The sequence below is a fragment of the Corylus avellana genome, chromosome ca8, assembly GCF_901000735.1.
Source record: "Corylus avellana chromosome ca8, CavTom2PMs-1.0".
Classification (NCBI taxonomy): Eukaryota; Viridiplantae; Streptophyta; class Magnoliopsida; order Fagales; family Betulaceae; genus Corylus; species Corylus avellana.
Window position 1 is genome coordinate 10292294 of NC_081548.1, and position 24473 is coordinate 10316766.

A 24473-nucleotide genomic window follows, 5' to 3' on the forward strand; every position below is an offset into this window, starting at 1 on the left:
TACGGTTGGCTATAACCTTTCTCCAAGTTCTACTTGGTTTTGGAGACTTTGTACAAGTCAAATACGAATTAGGATTTGTTGACCGACTTATAGGCTTTACATAAAGGGCAAGCTTCAAGTCCTTTGTTCTTCAAGCAGTGCGACGTGCACAAGTGGAAAATTAGAGAGCAAAAGCCGTGTAGCTTCAATTAGAGGTGAGTGCGTTGCATGAGAGAGAGATCAAAAGTGTGTGCAAGGCATCAAGTGTGTTTTTCTTCTTGGTGTTTTTGGAGGACCCAAAAACAAAAGAGAAGAAGAAAAAGGTGCTGCAGAGTGAGAGAGAAAAATAGAGGCTGATAAGCGCCGAATGTTACACATTCAAGCCCCTTAATTTGCATATGTTAATTCCTTAGCAATGTTATTTGTTTGATTTTTGTTTTGTTTATGTGTTTCAAGCTTTATTTGGCAAACCATTGAAAATCAGGCTTAAAAGGAAAAAGCTGGAGGCATTCTGGACTTAGGATCGGTCGCAATTGCACCTGCAATTGAGCGCACTTGTGCTCGAGCGCACATCTGTAGGATCGAGCACACACGGGCGTACAGTGCACAGCAAGAATCCTTTTACAGCTTGGAATTGGTTTTCAATCTCCCAATTGGATTGGGAGACTGACCTCCAGTTTTTCTTAGGTTTCTAGGGTTTTTAGTGTTCTCTTAATCCCTTCAAATAGGCTTCTAAACATTGAAATACACATCGCTTCCTAGAGCTAGAAATCAGAAATTTGTCTTTGTAGCTTAGAAGATCATGAGCGGCTAAACCCCTTCGTGGGATGTTGATGTAACCCTATCCAAGCACAATGGTTTGATTGTATTAAATTTCTAGATTTTCAATTTATGCATGTTGATTGTATAACTATGAGAATTGCTACCTTTTGATTATGTTCTTAATTATTAAATGCAAATTGTTCTTAAATTCCAAAATCAATATTTGTGAAATTCTTCTCTTGTCTTAGAAAGTATTTTACTTTTGTTGATCTCAAATCATTCTTGTTTTTTATGATTATGAGGATGATGGTTATACAATGGGTTTAATTGACATATGATCAATAGGATTTGATAGGCCATGTCTAGGGAAGACGGATTGTACTACACCCTAGTTTAGTGTAATTTAGGTAGACAGTCCGTGCCAACCGAAGATGGGTTACACTTATTCATTGATTGTATGTATCCTGTTAAAGAATTTGATAATTTATACCTAGGAAAGACGGGTTGTACCGCATCTTAGTGGTTAGGTGGACGATCCGTGCCAACCGAAGATAGATTATGCTTATTCTTTAATAAGGTAGTTTCTTGTTTATTTATAACATGCATAGAATGAATTTCTGGGATTAATTATGATTAGCCATTGTTGTGCGGATAGAGGTGAAGTCAATACCCTACACTCTCTCTCTTATTTTAAATCTCTTTTATTTTCATGCACTTTAGTTTTAAAGAAAATCAAATCAATTCGCTTTTTAATTAAGTTAATTTTGATCTTTCGAATTTGATATCAAAACTCTTGCAGTCCTTGAGGTTCGACACCCTCTCTATAGCCATATCCTACAAAGATTTATCCTATTATGAATGGTTATTTTTATAATTGATATTTTTGGTCACAAAAATACCACATGAATTTTTGGTGCCGTTGTCGAGGGACTGCTTAACGGTTTCATTATCAAATTTTAGGAATTAATTTTAGCTTAATTTTTATTTTTCTGTTTTTCTTTATTTTTCGTTTATAATTTAATTCTCTCTCTCTCTCTCTCTCTCTCTCTCTCTCACTCTCTCTCTCTCTCTCTCTTTTTTTGTTTGTGTTTTATTTTGGTTTTGTTGAGTTTTTCACTCAGGTCCGTAGTTGCCCATCCATGTGACTGTGATCGAGCGCAAGTACGTACTCTAGTAGGAATTCAGCAAGCTGTGCTCGAGCCCTCCACTCCTGCGCTCGCACCCATTTGCCGCTGTACGCTTGAGCGCACTCTGCAGTGTAATCGAGCACACCAGTAGCAGTCTGCATCTAAATTCCAGCGCATCTAAGGGCCGTTTGTGAGCTTTAATTTTTTAATTTTTTAATTTTTAATTTTTTATCTTAGTTTGTTTTTGTTTTGTTTTTTTTTTTTTGTGACTGTTTTAATTTTCTTTTTAGTTTATGTTAGGTCGCTGTTCTTTGTCTTTGTCATTAATTACTTGCAACCTCGACATTGAACACAATCTTAGACAACTTAGAGCCGAAAGGAATTCTAAATTGCTAAGAGCACACAACACTAAGACCATGGGTGACCATATGGCTTTGAGAGATCACTATCTCCCTACCACTTACACTACCCCCACATGTCTTCGGTTGCCGAAGATTATGGCAGCCCACTATGAGATTAAGCCTAGCACTATACAGAGTTTACCTTATTTCCTAGGGCTTAGCACTGAAAACCCTTATGACTTCCTCAGTGATTTTGAAGCAATCTGTTCTACCATTAGAATGACGGGATTCACTGAGGACGCCCTAAGGATGCGTCTCTTTCTTTTCTCACTCAAGGAAAAAGCCAAACATCGGTTCTAGTCCTTAGCACCTGACTCTATCACTTCTTGGGCTCAATTGCAACAAGAATTTCTTAAAAAGTATTTTCCCATAGGAATGACCAATGACACTAGGAGAGCTATCATTAGCTTCTCCCAATATGAGGGAGAACATTTCCATGAAACCTGGGACAGGCTGAAGGACTTGCTTAGATCATGCCCACACCACGTTGTCCCAAAATGGCAGCTAGTACAGAGTTTCTATGATGCTTTGACCGAGTCCAATAGAAATATGGTAGATGCATCTTGTGGGGGAACATTCATGTTGAAAAGTGAAGATGAAGCATGGTCTATGTTTGAAAATTTGAGTAATAATTCTCTTTAGTAGGTTTCCACCAGACGGAGGGCACCACCATCTAAAGCACCAAAGATCGAAAGTCTTTTTGGAGCAAGACATTCCTCAAACATGGCCACCCAAGTAGTTGAGGCTATCACCAAGAAGCTAGATCAATGGATGACTGCTAGTTTTGCTCCTAATACTACTCACATGCACACACTACCTGAACCATGCTGATTCTGTTATAGTCCTATGCATCATGAAAATGAGTGCTCTACTGCTGGAAATTATACTAATGTTTCTAATGAGCAGGTTAATGCAGCTTTCTCAAGATCGGGTAATGATTCCGTATTCCAATACCTACAACCCGGGGTGGAGAAATCATACCAACTTCTCATGGATGAATCCAAATTTGGGCAACTCAGCCCTAGGGCCGCACAATCAAGCTAAATCTAACAGGTAGCCCTACCAACCTCATTCCACTTACCGGCCTCCACAGTAGAAATACTAGGCCGCACCACCTCCTCGATTAGATTCTAATTTTGAGGATCGGATGCTGAAAATGATGAGCGAGATGTTTGGCCAGATGGGTGAGATAAGTGAGACTGTGAAATCTCAATAGGAGATAGTGAACTCACACTCCCAATCCATTGCCAAGCTAGAAGCTCAAGTCGGACAGCTTGCCAATGGCGTCAACAGGAGGGATGAAGGAAAGCTTCCAAGTCAACCAGTGATCAACCCTAGGGGACTATACATGGTAGAAGGAAGCACGTCTCATCTGGAGCAAGTTCAAGCCGTCACCACATTGCGAAGTGGAAGACTAGTTGACAATCATGTGGAAGGAAAGAAGGATGAGCAAATTGAGGCCCCACAGAATCTGCATCAGGACAAGGGTAAACAAGTAAGCATCGAGGCATCTTCATCATCTGCCCCCACTCCTGAGGTACCATATGAGCCTAAGTTCCCATTCCAGAGTAGCTTAAGGTACCCTCCCACTTTAGGAAACAAGGAGAGAAGATACAAGACATGATGAAAACCTTCAAGCAGGTTCAAATCAACATTCCACTTCTCGATGCCATCAAGCAAATTCCAGCCTAGGCAAAATTTCTCAAGGACTTGAGCACTCAAAAGAGGAAGAATTGGAAGTACATTCCCAAGAAGGTCATTCTCACCAAGCAAGTAAGCTCTCTGATGTTAAGTGCCAAAATATTCATATTTTAGCCCTTAACTTACATTTGTTAATCCTTTAGTTTTGATTAATTTTTGCCATTTTAGTTCTTTTATGTGTTTTCTTTATTTTTGTAGGTCCTTGGAAGAAAAGGAAGCAATTTCGGAAGTTCCGGGCTTAAAGAGCGATTTTGGAAAAGACTGAAGGCTCTGGTAGTGCGATCAATCGCAGGGGAGCTGCGATCGAGCACACTACAGGCGAAGACCACGAGCGCAAGGCACTTGCGATTGAGCTCCCAGCACAAGAGGATAGATCGCAGTCCTGGGACTGCGATCGATCATGCATGGGCTGCGATCGAGCACACCCGTGCGTGATGAGCAAGTCAGCCACCAGTCTTGATATGGAAAGTGTAATTTCTAGGGTTTTGTAACTTTGTACGAACTAGGGCTCAAACCCTACGATTTTTAGGGTTTCTAGAGTATTCCTAAGGCGTATAAATAGACCCTTAAACCTCTAGAATAGACACACAATTTCCAAAGAGAAGAATTGGAGCTCTTCAAGTTCAAGTTTTGGGTTTATTCTTTTCCTTTCTTTTTATTTTATGAAGATGTTTAACATCAAACTCATGTGTAACTAATTTACTTAGTAGGGTTAGATTGAAGCCCTAGTTATGTTTAGTTAATATTCAATATTGGCACCTTTGTGATGATCACGTTGTGATATTTAACTTGATTAATTCTTGCTTTCATGAATTCCTCATATGTGTTTGCCTGATCAACTTATGCGTGTGGTATGGACTAGTTAGTTAAATCAATTTGGATGACCGAGTCCTGGGTTTAATAAAAGTAACAAAAGAAATCCACACCGGGCTCTTGGGTTAATCAACATAGGGAGCCGGGAGTATATACCCATGCCCTTGGCCTCATGAGTTTGTCGATTTCCATAGATTTTTACTTTCTTAAAGAACAACTTAGTATACACCCATTCTAAATTCTTTGAGAAAGAAAAGAGTTAGAGTATACACCCATGGCTAACACGTTGCTTAGGAAAATCCATAGCTTAAGGAGTATACACCCATGCCCTTAGGTTGACAAACATTAGATATGCATAACATGATCAAAACATTGGCATATTGTTATATTATCTAAATATAATTAGTTGTGAATATCAAAGCCCTACCTTTTTATTATTATCAACTCAAAATCAATCTTTGTTTTATTTTACTTTTGGAATGTATTTATAGCAAAATTTAGCAATCCTCGTGGGAATGATCCCGTACTTGCATCATATACTACTACGTTGACCTTGTGCACTTGCGGGTAAAACATACAATTATTTGCCTATTAATTTAGGTAGATATTTGCACAACATCTGATTCAGCATAACACTCCTCCAAAGTTCAAAGACCCTGGAGCGCCTACAATTTTGTGCGTCATCGGAAGCACTGAGATTGAGAGAGCTCTCCTCGACTTAGGAGCTGGTGTTAATTTGCTTCCATACTCGGTTTATCAGAAACTAGGCTTAGGGGAATTGAAATCGACAAGTACTATCTTGCAATTGGCGGACCGCTCGATCAAGAAACCCTGTGGGATTGTGGAAGATGTCATTATCAAGGTGGACAAGTTATACTATCCAGTTGATTTTATAGTTCTAGACACAGAACCGGTCTTAGATCCGGAGAAGCAGATTCCTGTCATCCTTGGGAGTCCTTTCCTCGCCATAGCCAATGCATGCATCAATTGCGGGACCGGAGTAATGAAGATCTGTTTTGGGAATATGAAGATCGGATTGAACATCTTCAATGCCTTCAAGAATGCGCCTGATCAGAATGCAGGTTTCTTCTTGGATGACATTGGAGAAACTATTGAAGACCTACCTCCTGATCCTCTATCTGGAGCCCCATCATGGAGAAACCCACCAGAGCTTATGCCTCTCACTTCAAGTACTCCACCTGATGACAACCCCACAAGAGACACATTTCATTCAAAAGTTGCTGATGTGGATTTCATTGGGGTGGAAAAGTTTTTGGCAAATTCCCTGGCGACCTTAGTTAACTCCCATAAAGACAAAAGGTTGATCATGAAACCAGTTCGGGACAAACACCCTGAACATCGTCATAGGGAGCATCAAGGCCTATTACTTGAGAGAAGCAGTTTCGAGATGTTAAGAGGAATCCTTTTCCTTGTGGAGTTCTACATGATCATAAAGAAGTAAGGATGGAAGAGCTTGCTTGGACTTCTGAAGGATTGAGGTAAGATCCTTTGGAAGTCATACTTCAATTGAGAAATACCTCATAGGATCGAGTGCTGGCCCTGTGCGCTCGACTCCTCACTTCACCAGGGTACATGATCTCCATCCAAGTTTATTTTATCCATTGTTGTTTCATTATTTGATTTTATTTTTACAACAATGTATGCGCTTGATTGGAATTTGGTTGGAGTATCACCTTTTTTTTAGGACATGTGTTCTTGCATTCAAGTTTGGGGGTATGATATGCCCCCATCTGCTCATTCAAGTATTCTTATACTTTTGATCTTATTCTTTAGTTATATACATACACATTGGGGAAAATGTATGATTCAAGTTTGGGGGTATAGAAAAACAAAACACGGTCCATTTTTGTTGTTATGTCATTCTTAAGCATATGGTTGAGCTTTGATTCTGGTTTAAATTTCATTGATAGGCTTAAAGTTATGAACACATGATCATATGACTTAGGAATTTTGAGTCTTGTTACTTACTTTTGGCAACATGAGATGCTTCTTGTTTCAATTTAAATCTATCTTGAGCACACTATCACATGTCTGTGAGGTATGAATTTTGAGGCCAATTATGTTTGTTTTCAATGTCTTTAATTCTGTTGGGTGACATATTGGATGAATAACTTTGGCATGCTATATAAAAAAAAAAATCAAGTTTGAATTTTTCGCGGAGTAACCGGACCTCTTGCATCATTAAGCAGTTAGTGTTTGTGTCAAAAAGTGAAATTTTTGGGTTGATTAATAAAATGGCTAACTTAGCTTCGTAGCCTTTTTGACTCGAGTTAGTAAGTCCTTAGGAGTATCTTTACACCTAGTGCCCTAAAGCCATTTGGTTTGGGAGACATTGGCCTAACACTCGATACATGGGTCAACTAGAAAGCTTAAGGGAGCTAAGCATTGCAAAGCTTACAAACAAAAAAAAAAAAAGAAAAAAAAGAAAGAAAAAAAAATGTATGCCTTGGTTGTTTCATTTGATATGAAATCCAATGAATTTTGAGATGTTGATTCATTCATATTGAAATTATTTTAAAGCCTCATGATTATGTGTTAGTTCACTTCGCACTAATTGAAATTTGTGTATCTCAATCTGCCATTTGTAAGTTATTTGACTTGTAAATTCCTTGGAATTTTGAGGATGAAGTTTATAATTTTAAGCTAGCTAATGAATAAGAACCATTATTTTTGTTATGCTTTATCCTTTTGAATGACATAATGATGACAATGTTTGTGGGTATCATTCCTGAAAAACCCTCACGAGACTTCACTCGTCCAATGGGGAATGCCTAGGAGTTTAAAAGGCTTGTTGCATACGCTAAATGCAATAGTACATCCCACGAAAGATGGATTTTTTTTTTTTTCCAGTTTATTTTCAGTTTTGTATTGCTAAGGGATTAACAATATATAAGTTTGTTGGTGTGATAAGCGCCGAATGTTGCACATTCAAGCCCCTTAATTTGCATATGTTAATTCCTTAGCATTGTTATTTGTTTGATTTTTGTTTTGTTTTTGTGTTTCAGGTTTTATTTGGCAAATCATTGAAAATGGGGCTTAAAAGGCAAAAGCTGGAGGCATTTTGGACTAAGGATCAATCGCAACTGCACCTGCGATTGAGTGCGCCTGCGCTTGAGCGCACATTTGCAGGATCGAGAGCACATGGGCGTATAGTGCATGGCAAGAATCCTTTTATAGTTTGGAATTGGTTTTCAGTCTCCCAATTAGACTGGGAGACTCACCTCCGGTTTTCCTAGGGTTTCTAGGGTTTTTAGGGTTCTCCTAATCCCTATAAATAGGGCTTTAAACATTGTAAACAAACATACCGCTTCCTAAAGCTAGAAATCAGAAATTTGTCTATGGAGCTTAGAAGATCATGAGCGGCTAAAAGCCTTCATGTAGTGTTGTTGATGTAACCCTATCCAAGCACAATTGTTTGATTGTATTTAATTTCTAGATTTTCAGTTTATGCATGTTTATTGTATAACTATGAGAATTGCTACCTTTTGATTATGTTCTTAATTATTAAATACAATTGTTCTTAAATTCCAAAATCAATATTTGTGAAATTCTTCTCTTGTCTTAGAAAGTATTTTACTTTTGTTGATCTCAAATCATTCTTGTTTTCTGTGATTATGAGAATGATGGTTATACAAGGGGTTTAATTGACATATGATCAATAAGATTTGATAAGCCATGGCTAGGGAAGACAGATTGTACTACACCCTAGTTTAGTGTAATTTAGGTAGACAGTCCGTGCCAACCGAAGATGAGTAACACTTATTCATTGATTGTATGTATATTTTTAAAGAATTTGATAATTTTTACCTAGGGAAGACGGGTCATTCCGTATCTTAGTGGGTAAGTGGACGATCCGTGCCAACTGAATATAGATTATGCTTATTCTTTAATAAGGTAGTTTTTTTGATTATTTAGAACATGCATAGATTGAATTTCTGGGATTAAATATGCTTAGCCATTGTTGTGCGGATAGAGGTAAAGTCGATACCCTACACTCTCTCTCTTATTTTAATTATCTTTTAATTTCATGCACTTTAGTTACAAACCAAATCAATCACCCTTTACATTAAGTTAATTTTAATTCTCATAAATTTGATAACAAAACCCCTGCAGTCCTTGAGGTTTGACACCCTCTCTTTAATCTATCCTACAAGGATTTGTCCTATTACGAGTGGTTATTTTTATTATTGATATCTTTGGGCATAAAAAGACCACATCTATTTCTGGCACCGTTGCCGGGGACTACTTAATGGTTTAGTTATTAAATTTTAAGGATTAATTTTAGCTTAATTTTTTATTTTTCTGCTTTTCTTTAATTTTAGGTACTAATTTTAATTTTGTTTTGTTTTGTTTTGTTTTGTTTTTTTTTTTTTGGGTTTTATTTTGGTTTTGTTGAGTTTTTCTCGAACAGGTTCGTAGCTGCCAAGCCCTTCCTTGTGACTGCGATCGAGCACAGTATGCATTCCAGAACTAAGTGAATCAGCTGCGCTTGAGCCCTCCAAGCCTGCCCTCACATGCATCTGCTGTAGTACGATTGAGCGCGCCCTACCTTGCGATCGAGCGCATCAGCAGCAGTTTGCATCCAAAGTTCCAGCACACCTTTGGCCGTTTGTGAGCTTTAATTTTTTGTCTTAGTTTGTTTTTATTTTTATTTTTCTATTTTTATGTTCTTTTTAGTTTATGTTAGGTCGCCGTTCTTTGTCTTTGCCATTAATTACTTGCGACCTCGAAATTGAACGCACTCTTAGACAATTTAGAGCCGAAAGGAATTTTAATTGGCTAGGAGAGCGTCCCATTGAGACCATGGGTGACCCTGTTGCTTTGAGAGACCACTATCTCCCTACCACACACACTATCCCCACATGTCTCAAGCTATCGGACATTACGGCAGCCCACCATGAGATCAAGCCTAACATTATACAAAGTCTACCATCTTTTCTTGGACTTAGCAATGAGAATCCCTATGACTTCCTCAATGAATTCTTAGCAATCTTTTCTACCATTAAATTGATTGGATTCACTGAGGATGCTCTAAGGATGCGTCTTTTCCCTTTCTCCCTCAAGCAAAGAGTCAAACATTGGTTTAATTCCTTAGCACCAAACTCCATTGCTTCTTGGGCTGAATTGCAACAAGAATTTTTGAAGAAGTACTTCCTTATAGGAAAGGCCAATGACATTAGGAGAGCTATCACTTGTATCTCCCAATATGGGGGAGAACAATTCCATGAGACCTGGGAGAGCCTGGGAGAGACTGAGGGACCTTCTTGGATCATGCCCACACCATGCTGTCCTGAAATGGCAGTGTGTGCAAAGCTTCTATGATGGCTTGATTGAGCCTTATAAACAAATGGTAGATGCATCCTATGGGGGGACATTTATGTTAAAAAGTGAGGATGAAGCATGGGCCTTGTTTGAAAATTTGAGTAGCAATTTTGTTCATCATGCTTCCACTAAAGGTAGGGCACCTGCACCTAAAGCACCAAAGGCCGATGGTCTTTTTGAAGTAGGACATTCTCCTGATGTCGCTACCTAAGCTCTTGATGCTATCACCAGGAAATTAGATCAATTATCGGTTGCTGGTCTTGCTCCTAATTTTGCTCACATGCACACACGACCTGAACCATGCTCATTTTGTTCTAGTCCTATGCATCATATAAATGACTTCCCTACTGCTGGAAATTATGCTGATATTTCTAATGAGCAGGTCAATGCAGCTTTCTCATAACTAGGTTATAATCCGTATTCCAATACTTACAACCGGAGATGGAGAAATCATGTTCAATCCAATAGGCAGCCCTACCAACCTCCTTCCATATACCGACCCCCACTGCAGCAATACCAGGCCACACCACCTCTTCGGTCAGATTATAACTTTGAGGATCGGATGCTGCAAATGATGAGTGATTTGACCGGCAAGATGGGCGAGATAATTGGCAAGGTGGGTGAGATAACCAACAAGGTGGGCGAGCTGACTTAGACAGTGAATTCTCACTCTCAGTCCATCGCCAATATAGAAGCCCGAATCGGCGGTATCACCAAATTAGAAGCTCAAGTCGGACAACTTGCCAATGCCCTCAACAGGAGGGACGAAGAAAAGCTTCCAAGTCAATCGGTGACCAACCCTAGGGGACTATACATGGTGGAAGGAAGCACTTCTCATCTGAAGCAAGTTCAAGCCATCACCACATTGCAAAGCGAAAGACTGGTTGACAATCATGTGGAGGAAAAGAAGGATGAGCAAATTGAGGCCCCACAGAATCTGCATCAAGACAAGTGCAAGCAAGTAAGCACTGAGGCATCTTCATCATCTGCCCCCACTCCTGAGGTACCATATGAGCCTAAGGTCCCATTCCCAGAGCGTCTTAAGGCACCTTCCCACTTTGGGAAGCAAGGAGAAAAGATACAAGACATGATGGAGGTCTTCAAGTAGGTCAAAGTCAGCATCCCACTCCTTGACGCCATCAAGCAAATCCCGGCATATGCAAAGTTTTTCAAGGATTTGTGCACTTAGAAGAGGAAGATTAGGAAACATATCCCCAAGAAGGTCATTCGTACCGAGCAAGTGAGCTCTTTGATTCAACATAACACTCCTCCGAAGTTCAAGGACCCTAGAGCGCCTACAATTTCATGTATCATTGGAAGCACTGAGATTGGGAGAGCTCTCCTTGACTTGGGCGCTGGTGTTAATTTGCTTCCATACTCGGTATATCAGCAACTGGGCTTAGGGAAATTGAAACCGACAAGTACTGTCTTGCAATTGGCTGACTGATCTATCAAGAAACCCCGCGGGATTGTAGAAGATGTCATTATCAAGGTGGACAAGTTCTACTATACAGTTGACCTTATAGTTTTGGACACAGAACCGGTTCTGAATCCAGAGAAGCAAATTCTTGTCATCATGGGGCATCCTTTCCTCGCTACAGCCAATGCATGTATCAATTTTCGGACAGGAATAATGAAGATCTCTTTCGGGAATATGAAGATCAGAATGAACATCTTCAATGCCTTCCAGAATGCACCTGATCAGAATACATGATTCTTCTTGGATGACATTGGAGAAACTATTGAAGACCCACCTCCTGATCCGCTATCTAAAGCATGGAGAAACCCACCAGAGCCTATGCCTCTCACTTCAAGTACTACACCACCTGATGACAATCTCTTTAGGGACATATTTCATTTAGAAGTTACTGACGTGGACTTCATTAGGGTGGACAATTTTTTGGCAAGTTCCCTGGTTGCCCCAGTTTTTGAGAACCCTTATAGAGACAAGAGGTTAATCATGAATCTAGTTCAGGACAAACACCTTGAGTATCGTCGGAGCATCAAGACCTTTCAGCTGAGAGAAGCATTTTCGGGATGCTAAGAGGAATCCTCTTCCTTGTGGAGTGCTACATGATCATAAAGAAGAAGGGATGGAAGAGCTTGATTGGACTTTTGAAGGATCCAGGTAAGATCCTTCAGAACTCAGACTTAAATTGAGAAATACCTCATAGGATCGAATGCAAGCCATGTGCGCTCGACTCCTCACTCCACCAGGGTACATAATCTCCATCCAGGTTGATTTTATCCATTGTTGTTTCATTCTTTGATTATATTTTTACAACAATGTGTGCACTTAATTGGTATTTGGTCGGAGTATCACTCTCTTTTTCAGAACATGTGTTTTTGCATATAAGTTTGGGGGTATGATATACCCACATCTGCTCATTCAGGTATTCCTATCCTCTTACTCTTATTTTTTCAGTTTTGTACATACATTGTGGACAATAGATGATTCAAGTTTGGGGGAATGGAAAAACAAAACACTGTCTAGATTTTGTTGTTATGTCATTCTTAAGCATGTGGTTAAGCTTTAATTTTGATTTGAATTTCATTGGTAAGCTTAAAGTTATGAACACATGATCATTTGACTTAGGAATTTTGAGTATTGTCAGTTACTTTCGGCAACATGAGATGTTCTTGTTTCAATTTAAGATTTACTTTGAGCACACTAGCACATGTTTGTGGGGTATGAATTTTGAGACCAATTATGTTTGTTTTCAATGTCTTGAATTTTGTTGGGTGACATATTAGATGAATATATATATATATATATATCTCATGATTATGTGTTAGTTCACTTTGCACTAATTGAAACTTATTGTATCTCAATCTGCCATTGGTAAGTGATTTGACTTGTGAATTCCTTGAAATTTTGGAGATGGAGTTTATAATTTTAAGCTTGCTAATGAATGAGAACCATTATTTTAGTGATGCTTTTATTCTTTTGAATGACATATTGATGACAATGTTTGTGGGTATCATTCCTGAAAAACCCTCACGAGACTTCACTTGTCCTCTAGGGAATGCCTAGGGGTTTAAAAGACTTGTTGCATATGCTAAATGTAATCGTACATCCCATGAAAGATGGACTTATCTTTCTTTTTTTTTTTTTTCTTTTTTTTCAGTTTTATTCTTGTTCTGTATTGCTAAGGGACTAGCAATATGTAAGTTTGGGGGTATGATAAGCGCCGAATATTGCACATTCAAGCCCCTTAACTTGCATGTGTTAATTCCTTAGATTGTTATTTGTTAGATTTTTGTTTTGTTTTGTGTTTTTGGTTTTAATTGGCAAACCATTGAAAATTGGGCTTGAAGGGCAAAACTACACACATTCAGGTAGCGCAATCGAGCGCAGCTGCACTTAAAATCGAGTGTAGGTGCGATCTATCACACCTGTGGTGTGATAGAGCGCAAACGGGCGTACAGTGCACAGCAAGAATCCTTTTACAACTTGGAATTGGTTTTTAGTCTCCAAATTGGACTGGAAGACTCACCTCCGGTTTTCTTAGGTTTTCTAGTGCTTTTAGGGTTCTCCTAATCCCTATAAATAGGCCTCTAAACATTGTAAATCGACACACCGCTTCCTAGAGCTAGAAATCAGAAATTTGTCTTTGGAGCTTAGAAGATCATGAGCAGCTAAAACCCTTCGTGGGGTGTTGATGTAACCTTATCCAAGCACAATGGTTTGATTGTATTTAATTTCTAGATTTTCAGTTTATGCATGTTGATTGTTTTGATTCTGTTCTTAATTTTTAAATGCAATTGTACTTAAATTTCAAAATCAATATTTGTGAAATTCTTCTTTTGTCTTAGAAAGTATTTTACTTTTGTTGATCTCAAATCATTCTTGTTTTCTGTGATTATGAGGATGATGGTGATACAATGGGTTTAATTGACATATGATCAATAGGATTTGATAGGTCATGCCTAGGGAAGACAGATTGTACTACACCCTAGTTTAGTGTAATTTAGGTAGATAGTCTGTGCCAACAGAATATAGCTTACACTTATTCATTGATTGTATGTATCCTGTTAACGAATTTGATAATTTACACCTAGGGAAGACGGGTTGTACCGCATCTTATTGGATAGGTGGACGATCCGTGCCAACCGAAGATAGATTATGCTTATTCTTTAATAACGTAGTTTCTTGTTTATTTAGAATATGCATAGAATAAATTTCTGGGATTAAATATGATTAGCCATTGTTGTGCCGATAGAGGTAAAGTTAATACCCTACACTCTCTCGCTTATTTTAATTCTCTTTTAATTTCATGTACTTTAGTTACAAACCAAATCAATCACCCTTTACATTAAGTTAATTTTAATTCTCATAAATTTGATAACAAAACCCCTATAGTCCTTGAGGTTCGACACCCTCTCTTTAGTCTATCCTACAAGGATTCGTCCTATTGCGAGTCGTTATTTTTATTATTGATATTTTTGGACACAAAAAGACCGTATCAGTCAACCCGATATATTACCCAATCTCAGTAGGGTTGGTGTTATCTTAAGGGACCTGTAATACAATGCCGGTGCCCTTGCCATTGTACGCTACCATCCATAACACTAGTAGTCCGACCGAGTACAACCTCGGGTGGCGTATGCTACTAATGATGTACGTCCTGTATGACCCACCAATTAAGGTTGCGTTGATGACAAAATAACCATTGAAGTCAAGGCCCTTATATCACATTGTTGTGAGTTTTAAAAGTACTCGCAAGTGCATGAGTCATTTGCAATAGAGCTTTTGCAAGTGTGAGGTCGAATCCACAGGGAATTGTGTTCATGTAAATAAATTTCTATCTAAGCTAATCCTATTTTAAGATAGTTCCAAAAATTTGTGTGATTTGAATTGAAAACATAAACTGAAACAAAATGAAATTAAACAATAGATAAAATACTAAGGTACTGGAATGAGGCCTCACAAACTCATAGCAGCGACTTTCACAGTCATCAATATTTTTCGACGTTTCAAACGACACATTTTATGTATGTTCTATTCTTACAAAACAAATGTATCAAAACATCCAAAGTGTAACACCCCAACTTCAAGTGGTATGACATTGTCCGCTTTGGGCCAAGCCTGCATGGTTTTATTATTGGGTTTACCCCCAAAAGGCCTCATACCATTTAAAGAGAGTATATTCCATATAAACACATCATCTTTTCCATGCCCAAGCAATGTAGGACGTCACAATCACCCCCTCTTAGGACCTTGCGTCTTCGCTGGCAACCCTCATGGGCTTGTGCATGCTCCCCCCATCTCAGGCTGGGCTATGGCTCTGATACCATAGGTAACACCCCTGCCCAAAGCAGACAATATTATCCCACTTGGAGCAGGGGTGTTACACAAAGTATCAATTCTTTGTACAAATCACAAAGGATATCCGATTTAGTTCAAATCATCCAGTGTATCCGTGCTTTGCACAAATCACAAGGGATATCAAATTAAACCAAAAGATCCAATGTATTCGTTGAATAAAAGACAATGGATATCCACTATTTAAGCAAATAAACCAAGCAATCAATTAAAAGTGATCAACAATTAATTGAAATAGGAACAGAACAATGAGAAATATAATTCATATAACTGTAAAAGTATCCATTCACATGAAAGTTATCAATTGCTAATCATTTGTAAGGCTTCATCTTCAACCTTAGTTGGGGTTTTAGCCTCTCATGAAAATAAAGGAGAATACAACAATGTAGGAATTCATAGAGGTTTAGAGGCTTACAACGAGAAAATTCCAATTGAAACCACCAAAACAACTACAAAACCCTAGCCTTCTTGCTCCTATTCTCTCCAAAAATCGTCCTTAGTAGCCCCCAAGACGTCCTCCGTATGATGGCTCTCGTTTCCCTAGAACAATGTGATATCTATTAGCCAATTTTAGGGTTTCAGCTCTTCCAGGTGAGCCGAGTGCGCTCGACTGCACACAATGTGCGCTCTCTCGCACTCGGGCATCAGGTCTCCTACGGCGCAATGCTTAGGCGTTGCTTGCTTGATGTTGGGCGCGATTGCGCTTGATCCCAGGACGAGTGCGCTCAAGTGCACTCGTGCATGAGTTCCTTTTAAGTGGCGCAGTTGCGATCGTGCGCTGCTGTGGCCATCCAGAAATGCTCTTTTCTTAAATTCCTTGCATCTTTCACATTAAGACCGCAGTTTTCCCTTAGCAACCTGCAAAACACTAAAACAACAAAACTAACACAAAATAGCAGACTCAGACACAGCTAATGGCTTTATAAATGTAAATTAAGGGGCTCAAATATGCAATATTTGGCACTCATCAAATACCCCCAAACTTACATTTTGCTTGTCCCTTAAGAAAACAAAACGAAAAGCAAAATGAAAGCATGAAACATAAATCTGCTATCGTGGGAGAGACGATTGCATTTAGCATATACAACAAGCCTTTTAAACCATTAGGCATCCTTAGAGGACGAGTGAAGTCTCATGAAGGTTTAACAGCAATGATACCCACAATCATTTTCTGGACTATGCTATTGACAAACATGAACTTTCACACAAACACCTGGTTCTTACTCATGAGTATGCTTAACAAACTGAGCACCTCAATCATATCATTAGGACATCCACAATCAATTCGTTCATAGATGGAAATTTGAGACAACACATACTCTATTAAGTGCAAAGTGAGATTAACATAGAATCATGAGGCTTCAATCTACTTTAGGTTTTTGTGCACTTCAAAATTCATAGGAATTCTATCAGATGAAAACAACCAAGGCTTAAAGTCAAGATGTGCATTTTTTTTTTGTGTGTAGGCTGTGCAATGTTCGGCTCTCTTAAGCTTTCTAATTGATTTATGTAACGAGTGTTGGGCCAGTGATTTCCAAACCAGATGGTTTTAGGGCACCAGATGTGAAAACATCCCTAAGGGCTTAATTACTCGAGTCAAAATGGCTACGAAGACAAAGTAACCATACAATCAACCAAATTGAATTTCACATCTTTTACGCAAACACTCAATGCTTAGTGAGGCAAGAAGCCCGGTTACTCAATGAGAAACTCAAATTGATTTTTTTTTTAATTATTATTTTTTTAATTTTTTTATTTTGAAACCAAGGTTTCATAAAAAATTCATCCTACAAATCTCAAGATACACCCTGATCAATTCAAATCTCATACCTCACAGATTCTATGCTATTGTGCTAGTGATGATCAACTCAAACATGTGAAGTCTTTCTAATCCAAAAAGGAGTCAAAAGACTCAAATTCCTAATGATGACAATGTGTTCAAGATGTTAAACAAACCCATGACATGCAAGCCACAGTTATGGTGTAACTCATGCTCAATCAACAACATAGCACACATTTTATTTTACAAAACAAATAGACAAAAATAAAGCAAGCAGATAGACACAAACAAACAAACAAATAGTGTGTTTTTCCACAGCCCCAATTCTAAATCACACATTTTCCTCAATGTGGGTAGAGATACAATATCAAAGGGTGAGGAAATCGGAGTGTGCAAAGGCAAGGGTGTCCCCCAAACTTAAACACCAGAACACCTGTCATAAAAAAATTAACAAGCGTCATTAGATTAATTGCTGTTAAAAGAGAAAATTAAGTAACGAGAAATAAAACATGAATTGAAATGCGGAAAATAAAATGGACAAGACAGTTTACAGCGTTTTCCCCAATCATTCGGATGTCCAACCAATCCCTTCCACCCTCTCTTTTTCAAGAGAATGTAGCCTTCCCCAAGTTTTAGTACTTCCCTTATATCTTCAAGACTCCATTTTTTCACTTGAAATCTTTTGGGGATAGATTTACCAAATTTTGGCCTTGCTTGACGTTCAAAAATGTTTTCCCAGCCATGCGCTATGTCTATCTCCCAAAAAGGATCAATGATTCCCTCTCTTGTAACTATAAACTTCTCATCGTGCATCTCAAGTGGGAAAATGATGAAGGAATGAGCTTTAGCACTCACTTCCTTGTCATTGGACGAACTTGGAATTGACAGGAGCTCAATGTGCTCAACCTGCTCCTCTTTTTCTTCCTCCTCATAGCTATCAACAATGAGAGGCTTAGCTGCTAATGAAGATGGCTTAGGGAATGATATCTCAATGGTTTCCCCATTCTCAATATGCATCTTAGGTGTGGAGTCCAATAAGGCGTCAGCTTGCTCTAATAACTTGTCAAGGTCTAGATGACATCCAAATTAAGCAAAGCACTCTCCCAATGGGTCCTTAAGACTTAGCTCATTAACGGTCTCCTTGAAAACTTCCTCACTCCCAAATGTGGTGGTGGTTTGGACATGCTCATGATAAGAATTGCTGGTGTCATCCTCGTCAATCATGTATTGCCCTCTCGCCATCTCCTGACTTTGAAGCTCTTCTTCCTTTATTCTGTTGAATTTAGTAACTAGATGATCGACTTGTCCATCCAACCTTGCAATTGCTTGAGTGTTGACCATAGTGGCATTCTTAGCCTCATGTATGGTCTGGCTATGGACCATAGTGGAATTATTGAGCTCTTGTGTGGTTTGGTTGGTTGTTTGCCTGAACGCATTGAGTGCGTCTTCCAACGATAATTGTGGTGCAAGTTGTGGAACTTGAGTGGTGGATTGGCTGGTTAGTTGCACGAGGGATTTGAGAGTCTTCCAGCGAAGATTGTTGAGGAAGATAGTCATATGATAAAGGAATGAAAGATGGATTATTGAACTGCGAATATTCATAATGGTGTAGTTCATGAAATTGGGGAGTATAATTTCCTGTAGCATGAGCTTGCCAAGAGAAATCAGAATGGTTGCTCCAGTCCGGGGTGTAGAAATTGGAATTTGATTCAAACCCGGGTTGGAGACAGAAGTGTTCATTTGCTCATAAGAAGGGTTGGAAAACTGCCCAAAGGATGGACAATTTCCAACCTGATGATGAGGATTGGAGCAGTTGTTGTGCCAAATACCCACCTAAATTAATATGCAAATACTCGGTACGTTTTACTCGCAAGTGCACAAGATCAAAATGATAGTATAGCTGGCAAATACGAGATCATTCCCACGAGGATTGATAAATTATGTTTAGAATTGATTTCCTATTTAATAACAGATTGTCACGAATAGAATTGAAATAAAGGAATAAAATAAAAGATAAACTAAGACTAAAAATGATTAGAGTTTTGATATCCACCATTAATTAAACTAATTAAGATAACAATATGCCAATATTCCAATCATACGGTATATTTAATGCTTGTCAGGCTAAGAGTATGGTATCTACTCCTTAAGCTAATGATTTTCCTAAGCAACGAACTAGGCATGGTATCTACTCTAATTCTTTTCTTCCCCAAAGGATTTATCATGGTATCTACTAAGTTGTTCTTTAGGGAAGCATAAATTTATGGAAATCAACAAACATATGAAGCCTAGGGCATGGTATCTACTCCTAGTTCCCCATGTCGATTAAGCCAAGAACCCGTGATGAGATTCTTTTGTCACTAGATTAAGCCCAAGATTAGGTCATCCAAACTGACTCAATTAACAAATCCATACCATATGCATATGAGGAATTCAATAAACCAGGAATTAATCAATTAGAAACCAAAATATCTTTGAAACAAAGGCGTAATTGAAATCCTAAAAAGACATGATTAGGGCTTCAATCTAACCCTAATTAAAATATAAACTATATAACAAAATAAAAGGTGGAAGAGAAGAAAAACCCAAACTCCTCTTGATCTAGCCTTCAGTTCCTTTCTAGAGCTTGTGCCTTTTTCTCCACACTTTTTCCTAGAGGCTTAGAGGTCTATTTGTAGGCTTAGGAAAGACCTATAAACCCTAGAAGCCCTAATAAAATCGTAGGTTAGTCTACCAATCCAACTTGGAGACTAGAAACCTAAATTGAGGTGGAAAAGGACACTTTCTGCATCTGGGCCGTACGAGTGCACTTGATCGCAGGTTGGTACACTCGATTGCACACCTGCGATCAATCTTTGTGTTGAGAGCTTGAACTTATGCTGTGCTCGCACCTGCTTGATATGTGATCGAGCGCTGGTGTGCTCGATCTTGGCAATCTTGCGCTCGAGCCTAATAAGATAAATCCTTCTTTCCTGGGATGTATGATTGCATTTAGCGTATGCAACAAGCCTTTTAAACCCATAGGCATCCTTAGTAGGACAAGTGAAGTCCCGTGAGGGTTTAACAGTAGTGTTACCCACAAATATTTTTGCAAAATTTACGTTATCCCAAAGATTGAAGTATCACTTAAAACACTGATTTTCATTCATTAGCAAGCTTAAAAAGATAACTCCATCTTCACCATGAATTGGAATTCCAAAGTCTAATCACTTTCAAAAGACAAGTTGAGGCATCACAAGTTCAATTTAGTGTTAAAGTGAACTAACACATAACTATGAGGCTTCCAAATTATTTCCAATGTGCAATGACTCAATACCTCAAAGTTCATTGGGATCCCTATCATAATGAATAACCAAGGCATAACTTTCTTTTCTTTTTCTTTTCTTTTTAGGCTCTACAAGCTTAGTTCCCTTAAGCTTTCTATTGACCCATGTAATGAGTGTTAAGCCAATGACTCCAAGGTGTAAAGGCACACCCCTAAGGACTTACTAACTCAAGCCAAAAAGGCTATGAAACCAAACTAGTCATGATATTAACCATATTAAAATTTTCACCTTTTTACGTGAACACTCATTGCTTAATGAGGCAAGAGGTCTAGTTACTTAGTAAAAATCTCACATTGATCAATTTTTTTCTTTTTCTTTACTCTTTTTCTCTTTTTATATATATATGCTCAAGTATCCATCCAATAAGTCACCCAGCTTTACTCAAGACATTGAAACATACACAATCAGATTAACATCTCATAGCCCACAAACTAAGTGCTAATGTGGTTGTGGCAATTTAAAATCAAAACAAGTGAATTCTCAGCTGCCAAAGATAAGTAACTAGACTTAGAAACTCTATCATCAGATCATGTGTTCAAAATTTTAAACTCAGAAATGAAATTCAAATCACAGTTTCTAGATGAACCAAAATCTCAGGAATAATATGAACATGCATTTTTTTTTTTTTTTCAATTTTCTAAAAACAAAAATAGAAAAAAATTTAGACAAAGTAGAAAAAATTTAAACAAAGTGTGTGTGTGTTCCCCATACCCCCAAGCTTGACTTACACATTGTCCTCAATGTGTAGAAAAACATGGAAAGATCTTACCTGAGATATGAGAAAATTGGTTGGACAAAGGTATGGCTCGTAGCATACCCCCAAACTTGAACGTAGGAACACTTGTCATGGAATGGGGTGCCTCCCAAGGGCTCTAAGTTTACCGTCTTTAGCCAGACTGTTGATAGTAGCTTTAGTGCTAGTATTCTCTGTGAGATGCTAGTTGGAATAGGTATGGCTCATAGCATACCCCCAAACTTTTGCAAGAACACTTGTCCCAAAAACAAATACATACTCCAACCAAATACCAGTCAAGTGCAACACATTGTTGTAATAAAAAAATTAAATCAATGAATAAAAATTGAACAACAATGGAGAAAATAAAACTTGGAAGGAGATCATGTACCCTGGCCTAATGGAGGACTCAAGTGCATAGACCAGGCATCGTATGGAATGAGGCTAAATTCTGAGATCGATACCCTGCATGAAAAAGAAGCCAATAAGATTAAAAAATTATAGCAGCTTCAGTACTGCTGGATGGATGTGCGATTGATCGCTCGGGACATGCGGTCGATCGCAGTGGTATGCTTGATTCCTCTAATATGGTGCTCGAAAGCACTGCCGCAAAATAAAAATAGAGCAGCTTGGTGCACTTGATTGCAGGGGACAAGCGCTCGATCACACTGCTGTGGACAGAAATAGAACAACGGCTATAGCAGCTTCAGTGCTGCTATCCGGCAGTGGTGCGCTCGCTTGCAGAGGACGTGCGCCCGATTGCACTTCTGCAGATTAGAAACAAATGTGCAGCAAACAAAAAAGATTAGAAAAAAATAAAACAAAAACGCAAATCAATAAAATAAAATAAAATATAAACAGAAACATAAAATAAAATAAAACAGAAATTAGAAACATATTACATAATAAAAAAAAAAACTAAAACAGACTCGACATAACAACAAATTTAGTACTGCTATTTGGTTGTGCGCTCGATCGCAATGCACTTGCACTCGATCTCACAGTTGCGCTCAATCTCCCTGGAATGGGCGCTTGAGCGCACTGTCGCCACACTAACTCATGATGGACTCACAGTAGCATCAGTACTGCTGTGTGGCAGTGATGTGCTCGATTGCAATGCAACTGCGATCGATCCCATTGTCGCATAAAATATTAGAGTTGCGGATAGTAAAGCAGAAAAGACTAAAAAACAAAGAATATAAAATTAACAATAGAAATACAAACGAACAAAAACAAAGGAAATAAAATAAACAAAATTAAAAGAAATTAAATTAAACCGAAGGAAAAAATTTCTAGACATAATTTAACACAATCCTCGGCAACGGCGCCAAAAACTTGTTGTGCCAAATACCCACCTAAATTAATAGGCAAATACTCGGTACGTTTTACTCGCAAGTGCACAAGATCAAAACGATAGTATAGTAGGCAAATACGAGATTATTCCTACGAGGATTGGTAAATTATGTGTAGAATTGATTTCCTATTTGATAACAGATTGTCACGAATAGAATTGAAAGAAAGGAATAAAATAAAAGATAAACAAAGAATAAAAAAGAATTAGGGTTTTGATGTTCGCCACTAATCAAACTAATTAAGATAACAATACGCCAATATTCCAAGCATACGGCATATTTAATGCTTGTCAACATAAGGGCACGGTATCTACTCCTTAAGCTATTGATTTCCCTAAGCAACGAACTAGGCATTGTATCTACTCTAATTCTTTTCTACCCCAAAGGATTTAGCATGGTATCTACTAAGTTGTTCTTTAGGGAAGCATAAATTTATGGAAATCGACAAATACATGAAGCTTAGGGCATGGTATCTACTCCTAGTTCCCTATGTGATGAGATTCTTTTGTCACTTTATTAAGGCCAAGACTTGGTCATCTAAATTGACTTAATTAACAAATCCATACCTTATGCATATGAGAATTCAATAAAGCATAAATTAATCAATTAAAATACCAAAATATGTTTGAAACAAAGGTGAAATTGAAATCCTAAAAAGGTATGATTAGGGCTTCAATCTAGCCCTAATTAAAATGTAAACTACATAACAAAATAAAAGGTGGAAGAGAAGAAAAACCCAAACTCCTCTTGATCTAGACTTCCGTTCCTTTCCAAAGCTTGTACCTTTTTCTCTACACCGTTTCCTAGAGGCTTAGTGGTCTATTTATAGGCTTAGGAAAGATCTAGAAACCATAGAAACCCTAATAAAATTATAGGTCAATCTACCAATCCAACTGGGAGACTGGAAACCTAAGTTGAGGTGGAAAATGACACTTTCCACATCAGGGCCACGCGAGTGCGCTCAATCGCAGGTTAGTAAACTCGATCTCACGCCTGGAATCGATCCTTGTGTTAGGAGCTTGAACTTATGCTGCACTCACGCCTGTTGATATGATCGAGTGTTGGTGCGCTTGATCCTGGCAGTCTTGCCAGGATCAAGCGCTAAAATATTCATATTTTTAAGTGCTAAAATATTCATATTTTCAGCCCTTAACTTGCATGTTTTAATCCTTTGGTTTTAGTTAATTAGGTCATTTTAATTCCTTTTTGTGTTTTCCACACTTTTGTAGGCTTTTGGAAGAAAAGGAAGTAAATCTAGAAGATTTGGGCTCAAAGAGAGAAGATGGGAAAAATGGGAGCCCCTGACATTGCGATCGAGCGTAGTACCAGAGAAGACACAGCACGAAGCAGGCCATGAGCGATCGAACGCATAACAAAAGAGGATCGATCGCAGACCTGCGATCAAGTGCACATGGGCTGCGATCGATCACACCTGTGCACAGGGGACATATCAAGTGGCGGCGAGATTGTCTTTCTTTCCATATTAGGGTTTTCCAACTCCCAATTGTAATAGGTTTTGAAACCCTACGAAATTCCTAGGTTTACTAGTTTGTCAAGGACTTTTAAAGCTTATAAATAGACTCTTAAGCCTCTAGAATAAGGAGTCTTTGGGAGAAGAAGAATAGGAGCTCTTCAAGTTCAAGTCTTGGGTTTATTCTTTTCTTTTCTTTTCTTTTATGAAAATGTTTAACATCAATTTTATGTGTAGCTAAATTATTTAGTAGGGCTAGATTGAAGCCCTAGTTATGTTTTGTTAATATTCAATATTGGCGCCTTTGTGATGATCTTGTTATGATATCTAACTTGGTTAATACATAGTTTCATTAATTC